The sequence below is a fragment of the Pinus tabuliformis genome, chromosome 7 (assembly GCF_031772625.1).
Source record: "Pinus tabuliformis cultivar Carrire ecotype Pingquan chromosome 7, CPIR1, whole genome shotgun sequence".
Taxonomy (NCBI): Eukaryota; Viridiplantae; Streptophyta; class Pinopsida; order Pinales; family Pinaceae; genus Pinus; species Pinus tabuliformis.
Window position 1 is genome coordinate 462,979,821 of NC_142293.1, and position 9,003 is coordinate 462,988,823.

Sequence of the window (9,003 nt, forward strand, 5' to 3'; positions counted from 1 at the left end):
TCTTTGAAGCATTATCATTCTTGTTTGAGGATTCACCTACATACCCATGACATGATTTCTCAAATGGACATCCGTGATAGCTGAGCATGTCATCCAAGGCCTAAGATCTCTTCAAGATTTTTTTCATCCCTTCAACATTTTTCTTGAGGAAGACAATATTTTCTTCCAATATTTCACACTCATTATTCTTCTTAGTAGGTTGTTTCTCAATTTCTTCCTTGATACAAGTAGTTTCATCTACTTCTATTTTAAAGGAGATGACATCTAACTTCTTTATGAAGATTCCTTCATTTTCCTTTGCTAGACTTCTTTCGATTCCTGCTTCATCAACCTGTCCTTCTATGATTTGCAATGCTTCCATTGTCTTCTTAGCTCCATGTGCTTGTTTCCTTGCTTCTTGTAGTTGAGATTTGAAAGACAAGACCTCTACCTTGTACTGACCAATCACTTCAAGTTTGTTCAAGCTCTTGTGCCTTTGTTCAAGTTGACTTGACAAGGCATCTTCCCATTTCTTTGCTTTATCCAACTGATTTGTGATGGATATGACTTCTTCATGATGCTTTCTATTTCTTTGATGAAATTCCTTCTTAAGCTTGGCAAGCTCTTCTTCCATTTCTTGTACTTGACGCTTGACAAGGTCAACTTCCTCCCTTGTTTGATCTTAGTCACTAGCTAGTGCTATCTTCTTAAGTTCCTCGTTTTCCTTTTTCAAATTGTTAATCTCTTCCATGGTAGCCATAAATTGAGCGAGGAGATCTTCTACAAAATCTTTTTCATTCTCTTCATCTCTTAGGTCTGCTTTAGCCTTGATCTCATCATTCTCATTTTCAGCTTCTATGATGAGTTATGGATTTCCTTCTTGATTTCCATCATCTTCTTGATTGATGGTCATGGTCAATTCTCCTTTTGATTGAAGGTCATGAATTTTGTCCCATATACCCTTTGCTGATGAATATTTTCCTAGATTGTTTTTTATAGAATCAGGAAACCCATTCAAGATTGCCTTCATTGCTTTTGCATTGTACTCCTTGGATTCTCCATCCATCCTATTATCAATAATCACTGATTTCCAGATTTCAATGCCTTGAGTCTATAGGAAATTCCTCATTCTTGCTTCCCATATATTAAAATTCCCATTGAAGGTTAGAGCCTCCTCAAATTAATTGTCTTCTATTTTAGTGGTAGAGGGAGACACATCCTTAGGAGGGTTGGAAACTTTCTTCCTTGACTTCGCCATTTTTGTTCTAAAGATCAGCCTTCAAGCTGTTAGGCTTTGAATGAAGGTACTAGCTCTGATACAAATTGTTGGAAATACTGAGAGGGGGGGTGAATTAGTATTTCCTTTTCAACTATTGTCTTACCAGTTAAAACATTTATATTCAGAGCACAAGATGAACAACAAGTATCAATGCTTTTAATAATATAATTTTTGCAATAAAATAGATACAATATATAAATGGTTGCAATTAGTTTCCAAGCACCAACTTGGACTTTTGTGAGGCTCCAACCTCGAAGCTCCAACTCTGTTTCACCAAGGAAACAATGTTGGACTTAGGAGCACCAACTCCCAAGGACTTTAATCCTTCCAGTTCCTGAGACACCAGTCCCAAGGACACCCATCCTTCCTACTTCTGAGGTACCACTCCCAAGGACTCTAATCCTTCTTATTTCTGAGGCATCAACCCCAGGGACTCCAATCCTTCTTACTTCTAATGCACCAACCCCAAGGGTTCCAACCCAATCTTGCCAAGCCATGTTTGATAGTAATTTTCTGATCTTAGAACTCCTTACCGAGTTCTATTTGTTTACACCTTCACTGTAGTCTCCATGCTACAAAATCAATGATAACCAATATTCTTATGAAGGAGTCTTTACAACTCTTCATACTATCCACACAGAGTCTCCAATAGCCTTCATGACCTCTGATAATATCTCCACATAGCTTTAGTGAGTCTACTATTAGCTTCACTAAGCTCTGCATAAGAACCAACTTTCTGTTCAAGCATCCATTCTAGCTGTCACAATAAGTACTCCAGCATAACTGTTTCTCTGCTAGCTAATTCTCCCTTCAATTTATGTTAGATAAAAATTTATTAATTACATCACATAATTATTCTTCAAACTGCATTGTATACCTGATTAATTCTTTCACAGGGTAACACGATTAGCTGAGAAGCTCACTCTTCGAATGCCTCCTGTCCTATTAGTCCTTTAGCCCTTTTCTGTTCTGTTGGACCCTATAGCTTCCTTTGTTTCCTCCAGCCATTTCCACAACACTTCCACTTTCCTTGTGCTCTATTTTTGTATCTTCCTAATGCCTTTGACTGTCGGTTTCCTCTTTCTGCTTCCCCTTCGGCTTCCTCAATGCTTGCTTCAGCTTCCTCTGCATTGGTTTGTGCTCCTCAGTGCTTTGGCTTCCTCTGTACTGGCTTGTCCTTCAGCTTCCCGACTTTTCAGTTTCCTCAGTCTCTTCATGCTCACCAACACTCCTGGGACACGTTGATTCAATGGAGAGGACCGAATACACAGAGAAAAAACTACTGCATAAAAAACTGTAATAGAGGCCCCCTTTTTTTTGTAAGAATATGCAAACATAGGTCTTTATTGTTTATGGAGAGAATTCATTGGAGAAACAGTACCAACAAGGAGGCCCCACCTACCACATCACCATTGCAATCACAATCAGCTTCGTTCAGGCCTCCTGAACTATCGAGATAATTTCTTATGCATTTTGGGCTTCAAACCCCACACAATACAAATATTCAAATACACAGGAATATATGAAAAACAACCGGCCGAAATGTTAAAGGCGGACTTCAAATTTATTACACCCGCATCTATACCTACATTGGGTCCACAGTGTAATCGCAATCGGCAGTAGTAACTTATCGTGGTCCTATATAATTTGGGCCCATAACATCACTAATGGCCGATGGCTTTTCTGGATGTGATATAATATTGAGCTATGTTATAGTTAGATCATTGGGTCCACGACATATATTGCAATTAGCACTTTTGAAGCAGAAAGGCCTTAATCACTTGCGATATGTCGGATGTGACATAACAATAGACCAAACTGCATTGTTGCATTGGGTCCGCAACATTCACTGCAATTGGCACTTGCATGAGTGACATCCCTTTGGGTATTGCGATATGCGAGTACCGATAGGGCAGATGCGATATAACATTAAGTCATATTACAGTGTCTCAGTAGGTCCGCATGCTTTAATGCAATTATATAATATATATGTATATATATTGGAAATTTCGCAAGTTTTAATGCACCAAGGCTTAGAGACCGAAAATATGAAATACACTGAAAAGCATGTTTCGAAACACCTTGGCAGACTTCACCTATTTATACACCTAAACATATATGTTTCGTTGGGTCTGCACATATATACTGTTGTCGGGGGTCTGGGGTGATACATATTTCTCCGCTTCGATAGTGTATTCCTAAATATGTGCTCTTTTCCACCTCTGATAGTGTATTTGTTGGAAATAATACTGAGAGGGGGGGGGGTGAGTCAGTATTATCAAATCAAACAATTTTCACTTTCATACTCATATTCATATACACTACTTTAGTGAAGGGAACCTGCATGTACACGCAACTGTGTCTAATGCAACTAGCATATATCCAGTAAACTTATGATTCAGTTAATCCATTAAATGTTGATATTTAGTTAGTGCATCAGAACTTTTATTAACTACATGAACAGTAAACAGGTGCAGTAAAATATAATATATCATCACACACAAGAAGCACACATGAATGCCATGATGTAAGGTGGAAACCCGATGTGTGTGAAAACCACCTGCTCCAAGTCGTCTCTATCTTCTTTTAATAAGAAACTTCTTTTACAATATTTTTGTACTAGTGTAGTCTTATGCCAATACACAGGCTTCTACCTGCAGAAGGCTACAACCATCTCTCATTCTCCATCTTCTCCTGGAAGGGAGCTACAACCCCCTTAGCTCTTGTACTAGCCAATCCTTTTACTAGTACGTAGGTGCCGGCCTACTAAATGCTCCAACCTTCACTCATTTTCGAGCTACTACTAGAAGGGAGCTACCACCCCCCTAGCTCTTGTACTAGCTGATGTACTAGTATGTAGGTGCCAACCTACTGAAGGCTACAACCTTCTCTTTCTTCCTCCAGGTACCATGTTTCATAAATTTTCAGACTGGATACTCATGGAACACATCCTCATAATCTGAAGGCCATGTTTCATCCAATTTTCATACTGGACCCATAAATATCATTGAAGCACACAATCAATCATCAATCTCTGAATCACCCAATACTGAACCATTGAAACCTAGTCAACAAACTACAATCACCAGAACACAGATCAAAACACAGAACTCTGCAACAATGTTCAGATCTAACTGTATCATCAAAAATCATGTAACAGAGTGCATATGCTACTTGGAAGAGCCAAACTAGCATGTATACGCAACTTCACCAAAGCGAACCAGTGTATATGGCATTAATTACTTACTTATAACTTCGTTGCACTTCCTGACTCTAGACAAACCCATATCATTACATATACAAGGATAATATGTATGTTAGTAACCAGATCAAGTCCATCAGATCACATAAACATAAGTCATTATGATCCTGATCCATTATAGATCTCATCCATCAACACTGAAGATAAACACAATCAACCAAACTGAATATGCAGAATACTGACACCAGTAAACAATCATCAGAAATCATCAACAACCCGAACCACCTGTAACTTCAAACATCATAGTTCATATGGTATACGCTACTTAAATGTATCTAACCTACATATGTACGTGCTTTTATCATAGTCAACCAGCATATACATCTGTAAATATTCATTCATGATTTGTAGCTATTCCAAAACTTGAGTTATACCCAGATCATAATATTTACAGAACATTACATATGTCAGTATACAGATCTAGAATAAATGTGATCAAACCATATAGAGATGATTCATTCCAAGCCATTAGATCCCAATCTATCCTTAGATCTTGTTCTCCATTAGCCGCTGAGATTCCTCCTTAGCAAAGCATTATGAACCCATAACCTGCATACTAGATCTCATACTTCATCAGATATTCAAGACTTTCTGAATGACGTTGCCTAATGATTTTCTTCTCCTTTTATAGTCTTAGGCCTTACTCAATACCATGGTCCAAAACCATTTAGAACCAATACTAGGGACCCAATACCTGGGTTCAACAATTCGGATGCAATACCAAGGACCAAATACCAAAATACCATGGACCAAATACCATGGACCCAAAACTCAGGTTTCCAACATGTACGCGCCTTTCCTTGCATGAAAGTGCGTGTGTAAAATATACGCACCTTTGTATATAGTGATCCTGCGTGTATACACTACTTGGTATATAGCGAACCTGCGTATATACGCGACTTGGTATATAGTGAACCTGCGTGTGTACACGACTTGGTATATAGTGAACCTGCGTATGTACGTGACTTGGTATATAGTGAACCTGCATATATACGTTTCTTTCTTCATTCTTTGTAGTCTGATCATCAATTCTTTGCTACTGACCTGTTGCACTATGATCTGTCATCTATGTGAGTTGCCATCAAGGACAACACTTGTATCATAATGCCAACAATCTGCCCCTTTGGACTTGATGGCAAAGCTAACTTTCCATACTGAGAATTGTCATCTTAATGAGTTGTCATTGTTCATTACATCTGAACTGATTCCTTTGAGCTACCTTGCATCCCATGTATTCTGTCACATCTGATATCTCTTCTGTAGATTCATCTAGTTATATATAAGTGAGTTGTTCTTCTACAAGTGGGTTTCCATCAAGTATAACACATGCATCATAATGCCAACAATCTCCCCCTTTAGACTTGATGGCAACAACCATACCAAGTCACTCTCCCCCTTTGACATCAAGGGAAAAGGGTGGACCAAGATATTCTCTTCCTTGATATACATTCCGCTGTCCATACCCCCCTGAGTACCTGCTGAAATATTTGACTAAGCTCCCCATTTGTATATGCCAAGGTGTATCAATCTGTCCATTCTCCCTCTGAGTACATACCGAAATCTCTGCTCTGCTGAAGTGTGATGTTCATGCTCCCCCTCACTGTAAGAAAGTTCTACAAAAAGATGTTATACAAGAAGAACATGACTATATACACCAAAGACTCATACATACATCCATCTCCCAACCAAGTGGGGATACACCAGATACCAATTGTTTATACATGACTAAAATATTACATCATCCTTCCCATGCATAGTGGGGGTACAAATTACATCATATGATCAAAAGGGATTCATCAAATGACTACAATAGACAGAGACAAACTATTACATCATGAGTCTTGATATGACCTTTACATGACATTTATAATAGAGACCAAACATCTAAATAATACCATGATAGTCATCAACGACTATCATACACTATGTATGATCTTCTCCATAAGCATCTGTCAACAACATCTAGACCAACAACATGTATATGTCCATTAGTGTATAAGACAACAACTTATAACAAGGTATGTCTGCATATAGATATCAACTCATTCTTTTGAACATTATCATAGGCTTCCATGAATGAATTCTGCATATGACATACAAAATCATTCACATTATATCATATGTGAAAAACACCATAGCCATCTCATCAACATCAAGATCTGCATGATCTTATATATCATCCAAGTATCATCACTTGGGAACATTTGCATCAATCAACATATGTATGTATCAACCTATCATCATATAGGTAGGAAATCATCATCATCATGTCTGCAACTTTGAGTAATCATCCATGTATCCAGCATACTGTATATAGCACTATGTAACAACAACAATCCTCATCCATGTGAGCACCAAGAACTATCATCATATGAGTGACTCATCATCAAGTAATGAAATTGTGCATTCAAGCTTTGTACTTCTCCTTATCCTTATGAATATCACCATATATGCATCGTCAACCACAAATTTGATCTGAACACCAACTATGTAACCCCAAGAATCATATGAGATTTTTTCATGGACAACGCATAACCATATCATAGCAAGATGTATCATTTAGCCATATAACCATCATCACCAAGGACTACTAACCATAATGCCAACAATGCATTATTAAAAGTATATGCTTCCCCTGAGCCTGTGCCATCTTGTTTACTATCAGATCTGATCATGCATATATCACCAAGAAGTATCAAGGCATCATCATCAACAAGTTAGGATCAAAACACTTCTAAACATCTTACAAGTATCAAGACATTTCCACACATCATTAGTAGATTATAACCATTGTCAAATAGAGCAAGTAATGGACTGAATCATATCAGACCATTTTCCTGAGCCTGTCCCACTGCTTTTCTCAAACTGACATATACGCGACAGTGCATTGTCTAACTTGCATATATACGCGACTTCTCTTTATGAAACTTGCGTATGATATTGAGAACATTGAAGTTTTACACTTTCAACTTCCTCTGAGTCTGTTAGGTCTATACATTGTGCTGTGCCACATCTTTTTGACAATACTTCCTTCTTCTTCCATATCTTCAAGTGTGATGATGTTTTCTCCTTTTGGTATGGTGCCCATACTTTGTTCCTGCATTCCTTTGCTATATTTCCAAGCTTGTTACATGCATAACATCTTACATGTTTCATATTCCTTCTGTAGCAATCAACAACTTTGTGACCAAACATATTGCAAGAAAAAAAATATCCCTTAAAGTACCTAGAACGTGATGATCCTTCTGTGTGATGGTATTGAACCATTCTACTTCTACATCTTGCTGCAACATGTCCAGGATTATGACATACATAACATTCAACATTATTCATTGGAGGAGTAAAAGATTTTCTTTGAAGAATTTCTTTCCTTGGTTGTTGATGGGATTGACCTCTCATCTCCTTGTTGAGTATTTCAAATTGTGCATTAGGGTTCCTTGTCTTATTTTGTGAACTAGATTCACCTTCAACAGATTCATGAAAACCAAGACCAGTTTTGATAGTAGGAGACCTTTGACTACTAAGAATATCATCCAAGATCTTACTACTATCTTGAAATCGTAAGAGCTTATCCTTTTCTTTTAAGTTAACTTTTAGAATATTTACCTCAAACTGAAGTTGCTTTTCCTTTTCACGATACTGCTTCTTCATGTTTTGTTCAACTTTTCTTCCTTCTTCCAATTGGTGTCTTAATTCAAGAACTTCATTTTCTTGTTTTTCAAGAGCTTGGAGTAGTTCTTTATTCTGCTTATTTTATTCTTCAAGATCTTCTTTCAGCGAGAGGATCGTAGCTTCAAGACTTTCATAGTAACTGGATCTTTCTCTAAGTTTCTTGATTGTTGTCCTCCTTTCCTTCACTTCTTAATGATGTCACTTCATCCTGCAACTTTTGACATTGATCTTTCTTTTCCTTGAATAGCTTCCTTACCTTGTTTCCTTCCTCTAGTTGAGCTTTAAGTTTGGTAACTTCTTCTTTGGAGATACATTCCCTTTTGTGCGATAGATCTTGTTGATCTCTAATTTTGTCTGTAAGCCTTTTAAATTCCGCCTCTATTTGATATCTTTCTTTCTCACTCATAAGAGAAAATTTAGTTGTTTCACTATCACTTTCATCATCTTCAAATGGATGGAGAAATGTATCACCAGAGGATAACAAATTCATACCTTATAGTTCTTTTGCTTGTTCATCTTCATTCTAAAGTGATTCCGAATCTGAAGTGCTTCTTCCACATATTCCCCAATCGATTCTCCCACTGTCATAGTTCTTTTGGGATGTCTTTTTTTTCTTAGGTGCTTTCTTCTTAAGCTTCTTTCCCATTGTTCTACGGATCTCCTTCAAGCAATCAAGCTTCTACCAAAGGACCTGCTCTGACTCCAATTGTTGGAAATAATACTGAGAGGGGGGGTGAATCAGTATTATTAAATCAAACAATTTTTCATTTTCATACTTAGATTCATATAGGCTACTTCAGTGAAGGGAACC